The sequence below is a fragment of the Hipposideros armiger genome, unplaced genomic scaffold (assembly GCF_001890085.2).
Source record: "Hipposideros armiger isolate ML-2016 unplaced genomic scaffold, ASM189008v1 scaffold_631, whole genome shotgun sequence".
Classification (NCBI taxonomy): Eukaryota; Metazoa; Chordata; class Mammalia; order Chiroptera; family Hipposideridae; genus Hipposideros; species Hipposideros armiger.
Genome location: NW_017731981.1, coordinates 364,639 through 386,515, shown reverse-complemented (window position 1 = coordinate 386,515; position 21,877 = coordinate 364,639). Strand labels below are relative to the sequence as shown.

The window sequence follows — 21,877 nt, the reverse complement described above, 5'->3', positions numbered from 1 at the left end:
TAAAACGGTGCAGCCACTTTGGAAAACAGTATGGAGGTGCCTTAAAATATTAAAACTAGGGCCGGCCAAGTGGCTCAGTTGGTTAAGAGCTCACTCAAGAATTTGAGCTCTGAGCAACAGCGGTTCAACTCCCAGCCCGAGCTGAGCAGCTGCTGAGCTGCCAACAGGTGGCAGGATGGCTCAGCTTAAAAAAAAAAAAATTTAAAACTAGAATTAGCACATGATCCAGCAATCTCACTTCTGGGTATATATCCAAAAGCATTGACAGCAGGATCTCAAAGAGATATTTACACAGCCATCCATGTTCATCACCACATTATTCACTACAGTCAAAGGAAGAAGTGACCCAAATGTCCATCAACAATGAATAAAGGAAATATGGTACATATATACAAAGAATTATTCAGCCTTTAAAAAGAGGTAAATCTTGTCACATGCTTTAACATGTGTGAACCTAGAGAACATTAGGCTAAGTTCAGTAAGTCAGTTGCAAAAGACAAATGCTGTATGACTCCACTTATATGAGGTATCTAAAGTAGTCAAACTCATGAAAACAAAAAGTAAAATGGTTGTTGCTAACAAATGGGGGAGAGTGAGAAATGGGAGGTTTTGTTCAATAGGTGTCGAGTTTCAGTTTTGCAAGATGAAAAAGTTCTAGAGATCTATTGTGCAACAATGTGAATATAGCTAACGCTAGACGTAAGTATACTAACTGTTCATTTAAAATGTTAAGATGGTAAATTTTATGAGTTTTTTACTACAATTTTTTAGCATTATCTTTAAATTCCTTTCTAAATAAAAAACTTTTGTCAGTTCTTAACATGTGATAATGGTATTGTGGTATACATTTTTAAATAGCCCATATCTTCCATAGACACACACTGAAATATTTATGAATGAATGAAATGTGATAGAAGTACTGGCTCCAAAATAATCAGGTTTGGGGGTGGGGAATACATGGGAACAGGTAGTTACATGAAACAAAATTGGTAACTACTGCATCTAGATGCGAATTCATTATGCTAGTCTCTACTTTAGTGTATGTTTGAAATTTTTCACAATAGAAAGTTAAATATAATATATACACCTGTTGGCCAATGGGTTCTATTAATGCAACGAGATAATTACAGAAAGTACTTATGGAATATATTATAGGAAAGTCGCTGTCATTCATGATCATTTATGGTGCAATTAGGGTTAAAATAACCTGTACCTAGGCAAGTGAACAGTGAGACAAATAGGATTATAAATCCCCTCATGGTTATTATATCAAGAACAAAGCTGAGGCAGGTGTGGGGGTGGTAGAAGAAGGAAGAAGTAACTGTTCCCTCAAAGCACTCCTACATGGCATTTTCGTGTGTGTGTGGGGGCGGGGCATATGAGATACTAGATAGCACAGGTGTAACCCTGAGCGCTATGGCATTTCTCAGGTCCTTAGGAAAATCACCATTGTGAACTAATATCTATACATTTATAAGCATATCATGCAAATATGTAGAAACATCTTCGGTGTCCTCAGCTAGACTGCAAGCAAGTTTGCTGCAATCCTATAATTGATCTCTAACACACATACACACACACATAGAACTAACACTAACATAAACAAACAAATTTCTGTGATTGTAACTTACAAATAATTTCAGGAATTTTCAACAAAATTGGCAGATGTGTTTGAGATGCTCTGATTTAAAATACAGTTTATGAGCTGTTCCCAAAACAAAACAAAAAAAACAACATAGTGTATGTGAGTGGCACATTAAAAATATCACTTGAGGACAGGCACTTAGAAGAGATGGCTCATTGCATAGCACCTGCATCTCAGATGCCCAGGGTCTGTGCAACTGATTCTCAGGGGAAGACATGTCATAAATAGTTAAGACTCCAATAACCCAGAAACAGGTTTCAAATGTGAGCTTCAAACAAAAGCCAAGGGCAGATACTCGAAAATGCCAAAGATGATTTACCATGGAGCTGCTATTTACTTGAGAAACTCTGTAGTGCTCCAGAGGAAAAAGCAGATTTAATGATGGTTAATGAGTCACCCAAGCACCCTAAAGAACCCAGTAGCTGTTTTATAAATTAATGAAGAAACACATAATCCCTGGAGCTAGGTAAAGACACACAAAAAATTCTTATTTTCCCCAACATTCCCCGTTAACTGGAGAGGGGGAGTTAGACAGACAAGGGGAGAAGAGGAAGAGGTGGGAGGGAGGTCATTTTTTCCCCCATAAGAATTCAAAAGATAGTTTAAACAAAGGAAATCCTCATCAACATACGGACAGAGTCATCTTTAAAAAGAATCATTTCCTAGGAATACTTTCACAGACAACTTATCTTACCTATTTATCCTAGTTCTAGTTAATTTTTAGTTTTTATTTCAGACTGATGCATCATCTACCATTTCCCACCAAATTATATAAACTTTAATCAGTGTCTATGGCTCCCTGATTTAATGTTTAAAAAAAAAATCCAAATAAAAATAATTAAAATTTTTGATGATGCACAGAATGTATTTTGAAATAGAAAATATTCTTGTTTAAGTAATTAATTCTAAAAAAAAAGAAGTAAAAATTAATTCTCCTGCTATTTACTGATCCCCCAAATACACAGCAATACCATTTAGGTAGAAAATTACTTTTTGTAAGGGAGAATCATTTTGAATTCTAATTTACAGTGATGAGATCACTTACCCTGAAGCTAGAAGAAACTTCAGAAATATAGTCCAATCCTGTCATCTAATTTTACAAGAGTACTTGACAAATTTCATCCAAGACACACACAAGAGAGCAAATCACAACTCCTACAGAGTCCAGTGCTCTTTCTGCTGTATAATACAGCTAACACATTTTTATTCCAGAGTAAAGCTTCTAAATGATCTTTTCAATTGGTAAAAATGGCTCTCCTGAAAATTTTTCACTAACTAAAAACAGGTAGCAAATTCAGCCACTTAACTTCCCCACTAACAATAAATATTAGGGTAAATGCTAAACACAAAAAGATTATTATAGTAAGATGATGGACAAAAACACGAGAGCTATTACTGCCACTATAACTTAAGTTTAACAAAAAAATTCTATTCACAAAATACAGTCCACTTGTTAAAATACAGGATCATCACTATATAATACTTTCCACCCTGATAACCATAACCAAGTGGTTATGAAATCTACAGATAACAGAAATCTTCAAAATGCGGGTTTGCCTTTTTTATCATTTATACTAAATAATCAAAATTTATTTTAAGTACCTTAAATTACATTTTTTAAAAAATTTACTTTGGGAACACATGTATTTTGTCAGATTGTGAGGAACTTTCAAAAGTCTTACTAGATGCTTAAAAATCAGAGAGTTACAGAAAGAGCACTAAAATATTCTAATATTTGAGTGGGAGCAATTCTTACCATTGGCAGTGCATTGATGTGGGGATGTACCACTGAATATCCGGTACCGCCAATCACAAGTTGCTGTTGCTGATGCTGAGAAAAAGGAAAGTAAAATATTCAGTGTGCCCTAAAACAAATTCAGTTTAAAAGATTTCTCACACCAAATTCTACATGTATGAAATAGTCTTCAGTTATGTCTTTGAGGTCTCCACCAGTGAATCTCTTTCTCCCCCTAAGCAATTGTTATTATCATAAACAACAGCAGCAACTTTTGAGTGCATAAGTATCACGTGGCAGGCACTGAATCTTGATAACTTTCCTAAAAGATTGACACACTCAACAGAATGAGGCTCAAAAGATGAATGTGCACAAACTGACCCACGCTCAACTCAACTCATGCAAATATTGTTGTAATAGGGTCCAGTACAATATGTTAATAACCTATAATCATGAGTCATGAAGAATGCTATTAAACTTATATTCTATATATTCTGCTTAATACAGAGAAATACATGGTTGCTTTTCAAACCACTTCAATCAAAACCTAAGAAACTTTAATCTCTACAAAGTTTACATTTTACAGAGTTTACCCGGTCTTTTCAGTTGCTAAGTCACAGCACCTTATTGCCCGTGAATCTTTTTTGTAAATATGCACGTGGTTTGTCATACACCCTTGGGTAGTGACTCGCAGGAGGACACGGACCAGTGCAGGTTCCGCTGTGTGCTGGAGTGGAGCACCGTGTTCTGGAAACGCACAGGCTGATGCCACAGAAAGGGATGTAGGGGCTTTACCTCATACACTTAACAGGTGAACTAAGTCAGGAGACACTTAAAAGATAACTAAGCAAATACACTGAATAATGGCAGAAAGAACTTAATCCCTTCAAGTTTGCTCCCTCAGGCTTTATCTTTAATTGACTGGAACACCCATTGTGCTGACTGCAAACTCCATGGCCATACTGCACAACTTTAGTGCTAGTGCATAATTTTCAAGTAGTTATGGGACCTTTCCCTAAGAAAAGGTACAAACAAATAAAAAATTTGCTTATAATTTAAAGTAGTGACCTAATCTAATCTAAGACTTACTGGCCAGTAACAAATTCAAGAACGTGTACTTGGTATCCTTGAAAAATAGAAGATGCAAATGAATTGTTTAAATTTGGAGAATTAAGGAAAATCATCCTAAGACGAGAAAAATATAATAATCCTACCATAATTAATATGCTTAGAAAGATTTATCAAATGAACTCCTGAAAAAAAGAGTAGTCACAGATGAAGTCCAAATTAAACTGCTTAGCACATGGCTTGAAAGCAAAATAAACAGTGATTACCTTCTACTGGAACAATCAGAAAAGATATGTGTTTGTAAATCAGAGTTTCAAATCAAAATCTTCCCAATTCCATTGATCCATTTCACAAAAGATTTTATTAGTTGCCTTCTTTAACATGGTAATCTCTAATAAGATGCTATGTATTCATCAAAGGCTCTAAAACATTATATTCTAAGCTCTCCTCACCCCATTCCCAGTTCCCATGGAATCACAGACACACAATATTCTAGACAGCCTGAAGAAAAGGTGAGTGGAAAAGGGGAAGAGCTGCAGCAAAAGGGATTTAAATCTTTAGGAAACTCATCCTGAGATCAAGATCAGACTCAAAGGCAGAGAGCAGTCAGACCAAACACAGCTTTACCATCACTGGCCAAGTTCTCACTTCCCTTTGTTATTTAAGTGACTTCGGGAAAATGGATTCAAAAGTTGTATATTATGATTTCAATTTTCTAAAAATAGGACACGCTCTGACCACAAACCCACATAAAAAACAATTTAAACATGCATTGATGTGTAATCATCCAATTATTATTTCAGTTGAGTTAGTTTCATTGGTAGAATCACATGTGGTTGAATTTTATATTAGATTTATAAAAAAAAATACTTGTGCAGGAAGTAAGACAAAAAGCTATCAAGTACCCCAAAATTTGTCTGTCAGAGAGTAAGCAATGCAATTAAAAGACAATAAAAACCACAAGCTGTCTTACACTAAGCCAAAGAATTTTTAAAATTAAAGTTTGGTTTGAGCAGCTTCAAGTGTTATTAAAAGTCAAGTTTGGTTTTTAGGTACTAACATCTACCCATCAAAAGTGTCCAGTTCACTAACTTTCAATGATAGAAAACTGGACATGAGAAAAGGCTTCGACTCCGACTTGAGCTGTGATCCTAGAAAGGTAATATAAACAATGTATGGCTAAACACACATTGCTGGTCAGTTACTTTTTTCAAAAATAAGGTGGCACATCAACAATGTGGAACTAATTTCTTTTCCTCTACTAAATAAATGGTGCAACTTATAATTTATGATGCCTTAGAAATATGACATTGTTTTCTTCTTAACACAAACCTAATAGCAGCTAAACATTTTTTTTTAAGTTATTTGGGAGGAAGAAACAAGTAGAAGGGTGATGGGAAGCAAAGGAATAGCATAAGGATGCAAGAAATAATATGATGGAAAAAAATATATCAAACTTGACCTTCTCCAAATTTGCCTAAACCCACACAGGCAGTGCCTTGGCACTTAGGTTAGAAGAAAAAACTGACATAATTCCTAGATCTTATTAGGTTTCTCACTCTTCCCAAGGGCTGAATATTTGATTCAAGATACCAACAATTTGAATAGCTAATTAGACTAGAACAACACAAAAATCATTCTTCTGAACAATACCTTCCCAGAAGAAAAGAGAACAGCTCTGCCAAGGATGTTGGGTCTTTGATTAACTCTGTCCTACAGAAATATTTTTTCAGATTCTAACCTAAAATGTGACTCAGCTTTAATTGATCTAGGGTAGAATCTGAACATTGGCTGCATTTTAAAGCTCCCCATGTGATTCCAGTGGCGACTGAGAACTACTGGACTATGAGCCACAAAAGGGCAGGATGGGGCATTTCAGTGGTCAGATTCCAATAATGAATCCTTTGGGGGGAGGGGCAAAAAGAGACCACTTCCTGCAAAATTAGCAATGCAAAGTGAGTGGGTCTCAGAACTAGAGTGGGGAACGTACCATATCAAGTAAATTAAAAGTTTTGTTCATTTGATTTTAAAGTTAAAATAAGAAACAAAAGATAAACTCAATTTCTCTCTCAAAAAGTGAATTAGAAAAGGACAATAATGAGGGCTTCTGCGAGAGAAAGAGACCCAGTAAGAGCACAAAACAGGAGAGTTACTATACTAACAGCACAAAAGGAGCACTGCTGATACGTACATTTAGATAAAGAGACACATAAAAACCAAATGAACCTCAGCTTTGTGTGACAAAATTGTAAGTAGCTGGTAGAAGTTATAGGAACATATTTTTTCTGCTCATTATAATGGAAAACTGTTACAGAAATCAATGGAAATGTTCTAACAAAACCCGGATCTATCATTCGGCAAGGAAGTTATTACAGTGGGATAGATAGGTTTGTATGTGTGCCCTGTCGATTCTTTCGAACTCGGCATTCCAGGGTCATGATAGGGGCCACCAGTAACATCTATGGCACCTCCGTGCAAATTAGACTCCAGCAGGACAAATTAGGAAAAAAGAGAAGCCACATTACAGGACAGGGGGTTTAGAGCCTGAACTGTGGAGCCATACAGCTTGGACTTGACTCCCAAGACCTGACACTTAGTAGGCTAGAAGGCCTAAGACAAGTTACTTCAACTCTCTGTACCTCAGTTCTTTCATCTGTAAAATAAACTGTTATGAGAGTTGAGTAACTTAATATTTATAAAGTGCTAAACAGTACCTGGCACAGCATTCAAATACAATCATTTTTAAATTATATATATATATATATATATATATGTATATATATATGAAAAGGAGCCCTTTCCTCTGAGAAGACACAATTCCATCCCAGGGAAGTGGCCTGGCTGTCAGCGCCCACCTGTCCCCTGGTCTGTGCACTTCTGTGCAGGACACAAACTGCCCATTCATATTCTGCTGTGCTGCATATTACTATGGCTGTAGAGTGTTTTATTTTGTCTTTTCAGAGTTAATATAATAGCACAGCTATTCAAAAACAAAGATTAATCATTGATAAAACGCAAATTATAACAGGTTTGGAGTGTGCCTGAACATGGCAGTTGCCCTGACTAGAATGACCCCATAGGGACAATGAACACATCTAACCAGTGTAACAGGGTGACAATGAACACACCAGACCCTCACTGAAGCTGAGAGCTTCTCAATTATACTTGAAAAACTAAGTCTTCAACTTTCACTTTGCAACAGAAAGAGACAAGGTTCTTAACTATTTATAAAAAACTAGCAACATGCCAGCAGATAATTAGTAAAATGGAAATTGTCATTCTGAAGTACTTTGGACATATGAAGAGAAAAAATATATTTACATTAAATTAGGTGTTGAGTCAAGAATTTTAAAATGTTGTATTTCTATCTCCTACTGAAGAACTCAAAAGAGTAACTTTTGTCTGTCTTTACTAAGGAGTATTTCCGTAAAGATTTTCACTTTAAAAACCTTAAAAACTGGTTGCTTTGACTTCATATTTTTAACATCAATAACCTAGACAGTACCAACAAATGCTTTACCACCATGAAGTTAAAACAAATTGCTCATTTAACTACCATGTTTAGATCAAAGTGGCTGTTAGAACACTACTCCTTTAAGAAATCAGGGCTATCCTGTCTTTTAACATAATTCATCCTAAGTATACAATAAAATTACATTCATAATTCTAAAAAATGGCAAATTTTCAACTGATGTTGGTTTGCCAAATTGCTTTCAATTTAACTTTTTCACTAAATTTAAAATGAAACATTTCAACCAGCAAAATACAAGCTGTGTTATCTGCCTGATTCACTCAGGACACACAAACATAGGAAGAGGGGCCACGCTCCCCACCCTCACTCTGTTTCAGGGGTCATGAAAAGAAAGATGACAACCTTTCCTAAGTAATTATTTATTGGGTCGTCGGGAAAGTCATGACTAATTTTTCTGTTTTTCAATGCAAAAATGCGTCATGAATTTCCCGACGACCCAATACTTCAGTACAAAACACTACTGGCTCTACCTGCCCACAACCCAAATTATAACAAAGCGCTGACTGAGACTGTGTGAATACAACTGATCCATCTTACTTTTCAGCCATTGTTATGCAATGGTCTAGGGGTTGGCAAACTAAGGCCAGCAAGTGTTTTGGGTTTTGCAGGCTATATGCCCTCCTTCACAACCACTAGACTTTATTATGGTGCAAAGCAGCCACAGACTATACATAAATGAACTGCTTCCAATAAAACTTTACTCACAAAAAGACAAACAGAACAAGAGACAATATTTTGTCGGCCATGAAATAATTCCCAAGACCACCCAAAAGTCAACAGATCCAGGATGAAGCTTTTAGGTTAAATGAGGTAAAGATATTTTTTAAAAATCAAATAAAGTAACAAACTCAGTTTAAAAAAAATATTCACACCTTCTTCACTAAAACTATATAACCATTATATGGGAAGGAAATTTTCTAAGGCATTCAAACATCTTATGTGGCACTATATATAATGAACTTCGATCAGAAAAGAGTATGAAAACTTCAGTATTTCTCTGCCATCTTCAGACACTTAAAAGACACTGGAAGTAAAATGGAAAGAATAAAGAATTTCTACTCTTTGTTTAAAAACAGCTCTTTCACATCATATCCATATAACCAAGTCCTCAGTCTGTAAAATTAAGCTATTATATAATACCATATTCTGTAGAGATGGTGTGAGTATTAGACACCTTGACAACAAGTATATAGAGTTCAGCTTATTGTTTAAAAAAATATATATATATGGCTTAAAAATAAGAGCACCCATCCTATTAAATCCCTAAAGATGTTTCACACAGAATTAGTACTAATAAAAATCAGCTAAGTATAACTGCTTATATAGCTTTAAAGGGCACAAAAGGGTTAAGGACAATAATATAAGACTGAAAAAGAAAAATTTCAGAACAATGAAGGCATAGAAACAACTGAGTGGTCCTGAAAATGAACCCTCTTGGCCACAGCAAATGGAAGCAACACATAACATTGGCCGTAAGTTTTCCCAAAACTAACCAATGTTCACTGAGTAGTGGGTGAGAAGAAATAGTTATTTTACATATTTTAAATTAAGAGAAAACAAGCTTATATTTTAGCTTTCTGACATTGTTAATGACAACTGGACACCAAAAATCACTTCTATAATGTAAACTAAGGAGTTACTGCAAAAGATGCCTTCACATTTTTCTAATAATCCTAAATCATAATATAATTTGCAGATAAATCTGGGAAAGAAACCGGTAAGTTGTGTAGTTGTAATCAGTTTTTAAAACAAATTCATAAAACTACAGACAAAATTACATTTAAAAAGATAATTTTATCTTTTCCCAGTTCTCTAATATCAAGGCAACCAAAGATTCCATCGACAACACAGGACCTGCCTGCTATCAGTGAGCTCTCTCCATGAGCAATGCACCCCTTACTCAAGACAACGCAAGCAGAGAGTCCAGGCTCTTCAAGAGACCAGGAAGCAATGCAATTTAAGACCTATTTTTATCTCTAAGCCAAGTTAAAAGGTAGCTTTTTTTTTTTTAACTGACTTTAAGGTTTATCCTGCAATAGACAACAGAACTGTGAGGAGAAAGGAGAGGAAGAAGAGAGATAGGGGGAGAAAGGGAAGAAAATATTAACCTGTCTACTAGGTACTGTTAATATCAAAAACTAGCCTTTTACCAACAGTGAAACAAAATTTACTAAAATACAGCAGTAAATAAAGACCCTTGCCCTCACAGAGCATATGTTCCAGAATTTAAAATTAGGTAGTACATATAAGATGATAAGTGCTGTGGAAGAAAAAGAAAAGATCCGTCTGAGCAAGACGAGGGGACTCAGGAGCGTGGGGGGAGAGGGGAGTTGGTGCCCCACGTCGCAGTAGTAAGAATGGTCAGAGCTGGTTTGTACTTCCAACGAGAGCTGGCAGGAAGCTACTGTATGTACATTTCGTGTTCTATTCGCAGGCAATAGTGTATGAAGATGTGCCTTATCTTTGTTATCAGATAGCTTAGTGTTGGAAACTGTACCTAGAACCTCCCCGTTCATAAAATAGGTCATTTATGTTTCAATTACGCCAATGTTTTTGTTGAAGTATCTGCTTTTGCCTATATCCTATATGTCCTGTGTATTATAAAGCTATAATTCCTAGGATAGATATTAGCCATTATAAACAGCAGGTTTATTTAACAATTTAGCATTTTAATATTATAGACGCCATCAGAAAAGTTATCAAATGCAAAAGAGAAGATATGCTGAATAAGAGAAACTTTCATAATTGTCGCCCAGAGCCTGGTCAAATTATTTTTCATACAAATATTCTTAAAAGTTAATATAAAAAAGCATCAAACTTTTTCAAGACACAGGATACTGAAAAACAGAAAAACAATACTGAAATGAAATGTCTGGCCACTTAAGTCCTACTACAGTTTAGACAACAGTCTCGGCTGTGAAATACCCAGCACACGCTTCGTTATGCCTAGCACTGCATATATCTACTGCCAGGATTACCTTAAATACCTAGCTAGGTAAAAGTACCCAAACGCTAATGTGGATACACACCAACACTTCCTCATGTGTGTAAGAACCTCTGGTCTTGTTTGTTTTTTCCCACTGTGTTCAGTATTCTTTGGTAGAGCAAAAATAAAGAGACAAGTGAGCCTAGTTGGTGACAACACACAAAGCTAGAACACAGACTGGCTGAGCTTTCTTCAATACCTCAACTGTAAATCCCTGAAAAAAACAAGAGTATCTTTATAACTTATACTTCTATCATACCTAAAACATAATTCTGGACTCCAAGGAGCACTAAATGAGATTGACGGATGGGGGAATTGTGGAGGTAGGGGAGTGGCAACAAAATCTTACCTCTTCCTTAGAAGAGAGGAAGTAACCTGGAAAATATCTTTCCCACAAAGAGGATGAAAAATCTACTGTGTGTGACTGTTCACTGGCCTCTCGATCTCAAGTCCAGGTTAATCAATCAGATGAAAAGTACTCCGATGAGTCAGACTCAAGTAGGAGGAACTTGAAAATTTTAAGTAGGACACACCTGTCTGTAGCCTGTTTACTCAGAAGGCTATGGGACAGGAAAGGCTATCAGGGTAGCATCAGGCCAGACTGGTCAGCACAGCACGCAATTCAGAGCTACTGTCTTTGTACATCTCCCGCCTACCACCGCCACATGACTGCTCAGGTACAAGTAGGCAAGAGCTCACAGAAGGGTGTGGAGCTACCCTGGCTTAGGAATCCCAAACTCCACAAAGTAATCAGTATCATCTTGTATATCTCATGGGCATAGCTTCCAGGGGGCCCAACCCATCAACGGATACGCTCAGTTAGAAGAAAGCACCATACCTTCCCGCCAGGTATTCACTCCTATTCCAGATACAGTTCACAAGTCAGGGGCCATTTTACCATGCCCCATGTTGGCTGGTAATATTGTAACATTACACCTTTGTGTAGCAGATGAAACACAGCTTAACATTAGGCCAATGTAATTTATCCACAGGAGGACAAAAGGTTTGGTGAACCCTTTCCTCACAACACACCTGGGTCCTCTCATCCCTACTCTGCCTCTGGGATGCCAGTGGTCTTGGGCTTATAATTCAAGCGTCTATGAGACTGGTTTTCCTATAACAATGACTAGGTTTAATGGGTTGTCCTCTGATACCCTTTGAAGCCTTTTAAAAAATAAGAATTAGGATCACAAAAAACCAGGTACTCAAAGGAAAAAAGAAAGTGTATCTCCTGACTTCTGAGAAATAAGGCAACACAGACATAAAACCAAACTAACAAGCTACAAAATATAAGTCGCACAGAAAACCTCTTTTGATATGAAAGCTAAACAAAGTAAAAGAAAAGGAGTCTAGTACATAAAAAAATTGAGGCCCACAGGTTAAATATTCTTACCAGAAGTAACAAAATGACTATCAAACTCTGTATTGCTTGTGCATCCAGTATCATTTAAATCTCACAAGTTCGTACAGTACGTATTACAGTCTCTTTCAAAAACAAGTTAAATGAGGCTCAAAGAAGTTCCTAAACCCAAATCAACAGCTGATAAAGGGCAGAGAAGTGGCCACCAGATGCCAGGTTACATTCTTAAACACTCTCCTCCTTTAGGTCTCCTGAGTCTCTCTTCAAAGCCTTTGTTTTCAAAGAGTTTTCTTATTCCAACATGACAAAGAATTTTTAATGAAAGGATCACTTTACTTAGGAGGAAGACATTTATATCTATCTTCTCTTGCTGTCACAGGTAGGATGGAGTCAGTACAGTAAGGATGATGCTCACCAACCAAAGGACAGTGTATATAAATCTACCAGCCAAAAAATACTACATTTTTACTATACACCCCCTTATCCAGGTTCCAAGTACTTTGACGTAGAGTGTTTCATACAACTAACTAGTTCTTAAAATACTACGTAGATTTAATTGTTTTAGAAAACTGATACATACAGAAATCAGGGACTCCATCTCATGAGAGTTAGGTTAAATTTATTTAATTTACATAATCAGTATTCATATGAGAGCCTGGAATAGAATGCATGATCCTCCTACTTTTGGAAGTTCACCAAAAAGTCTTGGAAGGCACAAAAGCAGTAGAGCCATTATTGTAGCAAATACTGTGCTGCTTACGGCTTAATATTCATTACCGAAGTCAAAAACCTGAAAGTCACCCCTGACTCTTCCCTGTCTCTTTTGTCAGCCATATCAACACTAAATTTTGTCAGTTCTTCTCCCTAAATATCAACCTACACTATCTATGGCCCTTTGAATCCCACCGTTCACACTCCTCAATCTCCTTCCCCTGCAGTTCTGACAAAGTCTAAAGCCCTAATTATTTGTAACAGCCATGCATCTTACAATTTATAATTGAATAGCACTTGATTATCCAAAATTTGACTTTAAAAAAAAAATTAGGGCCGGCCAAGTGGCACAATGGTTAAGAGCTGGCTTGGGACGCCAGAGGGCCCCGGTTCGGATCCCACATATGAGGGCCCGTGACACTGCCCTCCACAGCTAAGATGCTGAACAACAACTCAACCTGGAGCTGGGCTGCCGTGAAGTCGCTGGTGATGGCAGGTGGGCTACCGTGTGTAGCCAGCAGCCAGCATGAGCGGCCAGCAGCTGCAGTGAGCGGCCGTCCAGAAGCCGGCGACTGATCTGCCTCACCCAGGAAGAGCGCAATGATGGTGCCAACTTGGGCCAGTGAAGCAACATCCTCCACAACTAGACTGAAGAACAAAAGGACAGCAACTTGTCTGTTCCCCTTCCCCCAATTCCCCAATTAAAAAAAAAAAATTTTTAAGTGAAAGAGGCAATACTGGGTTTCTTTATTGTGTCACTGGCTAGTTATTCATTTATGTAACTGTTAGTTGCCTTCAGCCTCCTTGCTAATGTAATCCCAATTTTGTTCAAGGCAGCAACATGTCCAGATAAATACTTTCTCATCCTTTCTTACAGCTAAAGGTAGCCCTAAACAGTCTGGCTAAAAGATCTAAGCAGAAATGGGGGGGTGGGAGATCTCATGGCAGAGGAAGAGGATGGGAAGCTTTTGCATTCCTGAAAGCAGAGAACAGATGCAGCAATTCCTCCGATGCCTCCTGCAGCAGCCGCCATTTTTCAACTGAGGCAATAAGCCTGATGGAATTCCTCACACTAAGGAAAATGGAATAAAAAAACAGCAACTTCCTGCCTCTCGATTTCTTTGATTTGTTTAAAATAGCGTTCTCAGTTACTTGAAGCCAACTGGATATTTTTCTCCCTGCGAGGGTTCAGAACAGGCCTCCCTAAAACGTGCCACTTTGGCATGTGAATTATTTTGAGCTGAAGGCAATCAAGACCCTGCAGGCTCATAAGAAACTTTTACCTCTCCCTTAAAGAATTTAACCCTCCGTCGGGCGCAATGGATCTCAGAGATTCATTGCACACAAATTTTCAAATATCTAACAATTAAGTATCGTGACTCATCGCTTCCGTATCTTCCCCCTCTACCATAACCTATCACCAGTCATGTTTGTGACTTAGCACAGTAAGGACGGATTTCATACCGGCACCTTTGTGTGCAATGAATGTGAGATCAGCTGTGCGCAAGGGAGGGTTAAATTGGGGGCCTTGCCCATAATGAGTTATCACCAGATATAACTTTTTTTTTTAACCTTTCTATATGGCATGGCAAATGACTAATTACTGAATATCTGGCTCTTCATATCGTCCTGCAACGACTGTCCTCCCCTCTCAAGCCCCAGGTACCGTAACTCATTCCTTAGCTCAGAATGCCACAGATGCCTCATCTTCCCATTCTGTGTTTGAACCTTTCATGTATAAGTGGTCTCCGATTCTTTCATGTATGTGGGGTTCCCATGCATACATACAAATATTGACAGTTAAGTTCACGAACTCATCCTAAAAAATGTGCTACATGCCTCATTGCTGACTATCATCACTACAGTCACCTTCCTTCAAAATACTCCCCTTGGGAAGCTATACACTAACGCCAGCACTCAGTCCACCCTTCAAAGCAATTATGGAACTCTTTTTCTGGAATGGCCATCAGAGCTGTTGTCATATTAACCCTTGATGTCCTGAATGTCATCAAAATGTCTTCCTTTCACTATTTCCTTTATCTTCGGGTAAAGAAAAAATTCATTGGGGGCCAGGTCAGGTGAATAGGGAGTGTGTTCCAATACAGTTATTTGTTTACTGGCTAAAAACTCCCTCATAGTGCCGTGTGAACTGGTGCATTGTCGTGATGCAAGAGCCATGAATTGTTGGTGAAAAGTTCAGGTTGTTTTCGTCTAACTTTTTCATGCAGCCTTTTCAGCACTTCCAAACAGTAAACTTGGTTAACTGTCCAGCTGGTACAAATTCATAATGAATAGTTCCTCCAACATCAAAAAAGGTTAGCAATATCATTGCAACAAGTTCACGAACTTTAATTGTCAGGCTTTGTATATAATGAGATTTAGTTATTTTCTCTTGTTAATCTGTCTGTAGATTTATAACAGCTGAGAGAATCCTGAGGGTAGAAGCAAGTTTCTTCCTCCTCCATATCCCCACAGACGTCCCCAAAGCATTTTCAAACTTACTATACATTTAATTCATCGCCCCCTCCAAATTTGTTCCTCTTCCTATATTCTCTATCTGTGTATGGCTCCATCCTCCTAATCACCCAAACTACAAATAATGGCTCTTTCGTCTCCTTCATTTCCTAGAGCTAACCAATCAATCACCAAACATCATTACCTTCTATCTGTAGGGTGTTAACCTCAGAGGTGTTTAGTCCTCCAACGCCCCCCATAATACTCTAATGACTTTGGATATGCTGTATCCTCTAGCTACATTTTAGGTCATCCAAATTCTACCTAAGCTCTACCACCATTGCAGGTATTCATTTTATATGCCTGTCTCCCTTAAAAGATACGAATCTTGAAACATGCCTTATTCAGCTTTGTAAGGCTAGATGCCTAGAACAAAGCATGGAAAATATGGCAAAATATACCCCTCTCACAAAAAGGCTAGTGGTTAAAATGAAGACCTTATCTTCACAGGTACTAAAAAAAAATCAATGACAATAAAATTGTTGGGTTGCTTTTCACTCCTTCATAAAATCAATTTCAGGAAGAACAAAGACAAATACAAACCATATATGAAGTTCAGAACACAGAAAGTATAATTTTCGTTCAAAAAGTAAAGACTAACAACTATGAACAATTCTTTAACAACCACACTTAATTCTAAAATGTTGTATAACCCAAACACATTCTAAACATTTTAAAAGCATTTTAATGCAGTATTACTATGCTACAAATGCAGGTGCAGATTTTTTAAAGTAATAGTTATGCCAAAAGGCATTTCCTCACTTTTGCTCTTTTAGGATATGTGGCTTGATTTGGAGCCCGATGATTAATATAGGCCAGAGTAGAGGAATTGGCAAGGCAAAGGAAGACGGCATAAGAATGAACAGCTTGTAGTTCACTGAGAAAGTTTTAAGAGATTTTGCTCTTTTTTGCTATTTTTCCTTCATTGTTCTATAGACAAAAAATGGAGACTACTCCAAGAAATCTGACAGCTTACAATAAGTAAGGACCCCTTTCATCATCCATTTCTGACCCCATGATCTTGGGAAGATAGAATGCCAGTACAGCAAATTTGTCTAACACTAAAGGAAATAAAATCTGAAAGAATATGGATGTACCACACATGATTACTATCACAATGTTGCCTATGCTTTTTCAGATATTCTAGGTTTACTGGTGGCTACTATGAAATTATATCCCTACCTCAGAGTTCCAAGCACTTTTTTCTTGATTTCCCCTGTCCTAATAATCTGAATATTTACATCCTTGCTCTCCTCTAATCACACCAAATTCCCTTCTCCTTCCACATGCATTTAATAATCTATGTCAGGCTGTATCATCTGTCAATCTTACAGAATACAACTTCCAGAAACAAGTGTCTAGTTCTTTACAATTTTTCAATTATACTAGTGCATTCACGTATTAATCTTTCCCTTGCCTTCCATTCCTTCACCCATGCTTTACCAAAAACTACACAAAGAATGAGAACAGGACTGTAAGAACACTGTGACCCTGCCACTCACTAAGCAGGAAACATTAGGCTGGTTACTCTAAACCTGTTTCCGCATCTGTAAAGTGAGGATTTTAACACTATCTACCCACAGAGACATTTTTGCTGTTATGAGAATTAAATAAGATAATACCTATTGAGTATGTGATAGTACCTGAGATATAAAAAGAAATTAATGGTAGCCATTGTTATTTTACTAGATTTTGCTTGTGATGGGACACTGTGATGTCCTTTAATAAAACCACAGATTTGCCAAAATAAACTAGCAATCAGTACACTGAATCTAAAGGTCTAGAATGTTTTACTTTGTGTTTTAATGAATGTTACGCAGTTTATTTTACAAAAACAAAAATGTAACTGTTTTTAAACAGACTGCTATTAGCATTCTGAAAATAAGGTATCATTTCTGGATTAAATATTGGATATAAAGTAAGAGGGAAAAAAGACGATTACTAAAGAGGAAAGCAGGAGTGGTGCTTGAAGATTTTTGACCTCTAAGAAATAATACCCATTTTAAACATCACAACCAATCATCTATAATGGGTATTGGATTAATCAAATGTCCATGTTTTAAAGAAATACCAGTCTAATATTCCTATGCCTGACTTCCAAATGGTAGCTGAGAAGCAATGAAACTATTGCATAAAACAGCAAAACTGAATCCCTGGGAAGGATACTGTCAGTGATAGCAAATGTTGGGTAAATTTAATACGGCTTCCATTAAGCCTTCCCCATAACTATACAGTATTTTAGAAGAGTACCTTTATTTTGGTTTTGAATGTCATGTAGATTACTAAATATCAGCGTAGTCTGAAATTATTTTCCTTTTAGATATAACATCAAAATAATTTTAAAACATTAACGGGAAATAACTTGCAGTTTCCCATCCCAGGAACTTCCTTCCTTATAGGCAGTGTGAACTCTCAGTTCTCCCTGATGTTTGCTACCCGGGGCAATTTAATGTGCTCTATAAATTCTATTAATACGCACCTTCTCCAGTGTAGTAAAAGAAGTTAACAGTTTGATTCAGTCTAACTACAAATGCCACTAGTAGTGACTAATTTTCTAGTTTGAAATAAGTCAGCAAATCCCACTTGGAGCTTTAATACACTCCACTTTATTTCCATGTCACTGATTGGAAGAAATAGAAAGTAAAACTGGCAATTTCATTCGAAGGGCAGACAAGCAGTACTGAAGAGCAGAATGGGTTCAGTATAAGGTGAACGTCAACCAAGAAACACTGAATATTATGACCCCATCAATTTGCTATTTTTCATACTGTGAAAGGTAGAGTAAGCAGTTAGAAACCAGGAGTCTAGGGCCAATGGCTATACGTCTCTTAATAGCACATATTTTGACTTTCTTTTCTTTACTTATTTTTATCCACTGTTCTTGGCAAGAAATTCATGACATAGTTGTAGAATGCTCAAGCCATGACTACTGTTGAGCCACATTCTAAGAAACTGGTTCCATTTCAGGTAATTATAGCTGTTCTTTCAAAATCACTTGATCTCTTCAAACTCTCAAGTTTTCTTGAACTTTCATTCATTCCTTCACAGCCTATTTAACAACCATGAACTTTACACTGTAAAGAGAGAAAGAATAGTCTAGCTGGATCTCCTAGAAGTCCAACTATACTTGGATATGTATTCCTAGACTGAGGTTAAGTCTACAAGGAGGACACAGAGAAAATTCATTCATAGTATATCTAGAATGACCCTACTGGTCAATTTGATCCATTTGCTGCTGTTAAATAATACATATCTCTGCCTCCAGTTCCTGGCTCAGAGCTCCTAAAACCTTTGTAATTTCCTAACAATAAGAGTACTAAGAATATCTTTTGTTCTAACATTTGGTCTTTGACGCTGGTTTATGACAGAGCTCCTATATTTCTTGGAATTTGCTGGGTGATAGAAGAGTGTCTTTTGTTCTACTGAGGTGACTCTTGGTGGGCTCTTGGGTAACTTCAGGGAGAGGGCTGGTCACGAAAGACCAAGCAATCATTAGAAACTTGGAAAATTCCACTCAGTCCCATCGCCAACCCCTAGGAAGGGGAGAGGAACTGACGACTGAGTTGAGAACTGACCCGCCTACATGAGGAAGCCTCCATAAAAATCTTAAAAGTATAGGATTTAGAAAGATTCTGGCTCGCTGAATACATGGAGCTCCGGGGCATAATGCCCCCAGCCAGGGCATGGAAGCTCTGCACCCTTCCCCAACACTTTGCCTTATACATCTCTTCCACCTGGATGTTCGTCTGTATCCTCTATCATACCGATTTATAATAAACTGTTAAGTGGTTCCCTGAGTTCTGTAAGCCATTCTAGAAAATTATCAAACCCAAAGAGGGGGTCGTGGGAACCATGATTTAGAGCCGGTCAGTCAGAAATGACAGCCTGGGACTTGCAACTGACGTCTGAAATGAGGGCAGTCTTGTGGAACTGACCCCTTACCTTGGGGGATCTGATGCTAACTTCCAGGTAGATAGCGTTAGAACTGAACTGACTTGGAGGAAACCCAGCTGGGGTAGCAGAGAATTGGTGTGAAAAAAAATTTCCACATTTGGTGATGAGAAATGTCAGAAGTATTTTGTGTGTGGGTAAAGGAAAATGCAAGAAATGCTTTTCTTCAAAAGTTACTAATATTTCCCCTGCACAATTAACCTCTTACTGCATTCTCATGTTTTCTGTATGGCAGTCTACAACAACTTTCTCTCTCAAGGCATTATTCAAAGCATGTATTTCACTAAGACATTATCAGGGACATTTTATTTAAAAGTTGAAGGAAGATAATAAATTGTGTCTAAAGCTAACAGATGAAGACATAAATAAATGTATAATGGTAACCACCAAAAGAAACAAAGCACAAATTCTTAACGTTGTTATCTCCTGAGGATAGGGCTAGTAAAGGAGCGTTGTGGTGGGTTTTTTTTTTCATTTATCTTATGCATTCATTAATTCCATGGTATTAAGAAGAAGAAAAAAGTATTGAAATTTCTGATTTTCTTGGTCACCCAGGGCCAGGAAATAAATTTCCTTTATGCAGATAACAAGCATTAACTGCACATGCCTTCTACACAGCGTCATCACTGGGCATCTTTGGTAATTTAACAAGATTTAATTAAGTTTTAGGTAAAAATGTTTTAAGTATGGGAGTGTCATTTACAATTAAGACTAAAAATCTGGCCACAGGATTTTTATCCAAAGCCATGAGTAGATTCCTAGACAAAATTAAAATGCGACTTGTCATAATCACCTGTTTCACTGATCAAAACAAAGCACATAAACAAAAGGAGAAGGAGAAAAAGAGTAAGGAGAAAGACTTTAGGAAAACTTTAAAGGAATCCATTTGTAAATTCTCTTTTTAGGCTCAACTGCATGTTATATGGTGAAACACCACAGTTCTTCATTCACTTGGTTACTATGTACTGAGTGCCCACTATACGTAAGACAGTTAGTGTTACTGGAGTAGGAAAATGGCCCTCTTAGTTATTTAAATAAAGGTTGATGAGAGACCTATTGGAATATAGTAACTACATTCACTTTATGCAGCATTTTGGGATGGTGGTTTGTGGGTAGTTTGCTTAGTAGCCAGCCTAGGGGCTTTCTGTTATAGAGGAGGTACCTCAACTCTCTTCCAGAAATTTAATGTATGAAATACCAAGGCCTAGTGGAGGGAAAGAGCCATGATAACACAATAAAAGACCATGAAAAACGGGGGAGGTGAAGTACATGCCAGTGAGTCCGTACATAGACCTAAGAATTCCTCACAATGTGTCCGCATGGCAGCGGATTCTGGAGCGTCCACAGACGCTCTCTGGAGCTATCCAAGGACGGCAACTGACCTTGGAGGACAGCAAATAACTGGAAGTACGGAACTGGGTAGGGATATTTTTGACCCATAGAACTGCTGTGGTTCCGTTTTTTCAGAACCTGACTGATCAGGTTTTTCTGAGCTAATTAATGTTCTCTGTAAATCCAACTTTCTGGAGTTGCTTTCTGGTGTATGCAGTCAATGAACCTGAATGGTGGCAGTACTAAAATGCAATTATCTCTTGGTTTTATAAAAGTTAGGTTACGAAATTGAGACAAGATGGTCCCCATATGTTATAATGTACTAATTTTGTTTGTCTTCCCCACTAGTGTTAAACTTCAAGGAATTTCTTTTACTGTTCCTTAGCATCTGAAATGATGCCCAGCATATATGAGTATAACTAGAATTCAGGACTCACTCTTGATTCTTGGTCCAGAATTCTTTCAATTCTCTCCTACAGATTTTTCTTATGATAGGAGTCCATCCTTTTCATTCCTTTAAAAAACGACAGTTAATATAATTAGAATCTGTTCCTGAGGAAACAAATAAATCCAAACTGAGAAATTTTCTTTAAAATTGTCAACGTAATAAAACAAAAAGGAGGGCTGAGAAACTATGCCAGTGTTTTATTCAGTGTGTGGTCTTGGGCTGAATCCTAGATTAGTGCTAAACAATTGCTAACATTATCATTAGGACAACTGGCAAAATTAGAATATGGGATGTATTAAATAATAGTATTGTATCAGTAGTCTATCAATGTTAAATATTCCTAAATTTGATTACTGCACTGAGGTTATGTAACAGAACATCCTTGTTTTTAGGAGATACAAGTATTTAGAGGTAAAGGATCATGATGTGCACTATTCTCAAATGGCTCAGCTAAAATAATTATGGGATAAAAATGATGAGATGATTAACATCAACATAAAGCAAATGTGCAAAAATGTCAATAGTTGGTAAATCTGGGCCGGCCGAGTGGCGCGATGGTTAAGAGCTGGCTTGGGATGCCAGAGGGCCCCGGTTC

The 21,877-nt window shown here is 37.3% G+C and overlaps 1 protein-coding gene across 6 annotated transcripts in view; it reads right to left on the bottom strand.

Moving 5' to 3' along the window:
• Positions 1-21,877, bottom strand: part of TBL1XR1 (TBL1X/Y related 1) — a 157,131-nt gene that overhangs the window by 74,589 nt on the left and 60,665 nt on the right. For 3 of the 6 annotated variants that reach the window (XM_019625492.1, XM_019625489.1, XM_019625493.1), the window contains exons 2-3: positions 21,272-21,348; positions 3,402-3,476 (exon numbers count right to left, since the gene is read on the bottom strand). The gene's annotated coding sequence lies outside the window, so the exon portion shown is untranslated. The remainder of the gene's footprint in view (positions 1-3,401; positions 3,477-21,271; positions 21,349-21,877) is intronic. The other 3 variants (XM_019625488.1, XM_019625491.1, XM_019625494.1) reach the window with 1 other exon arrangement.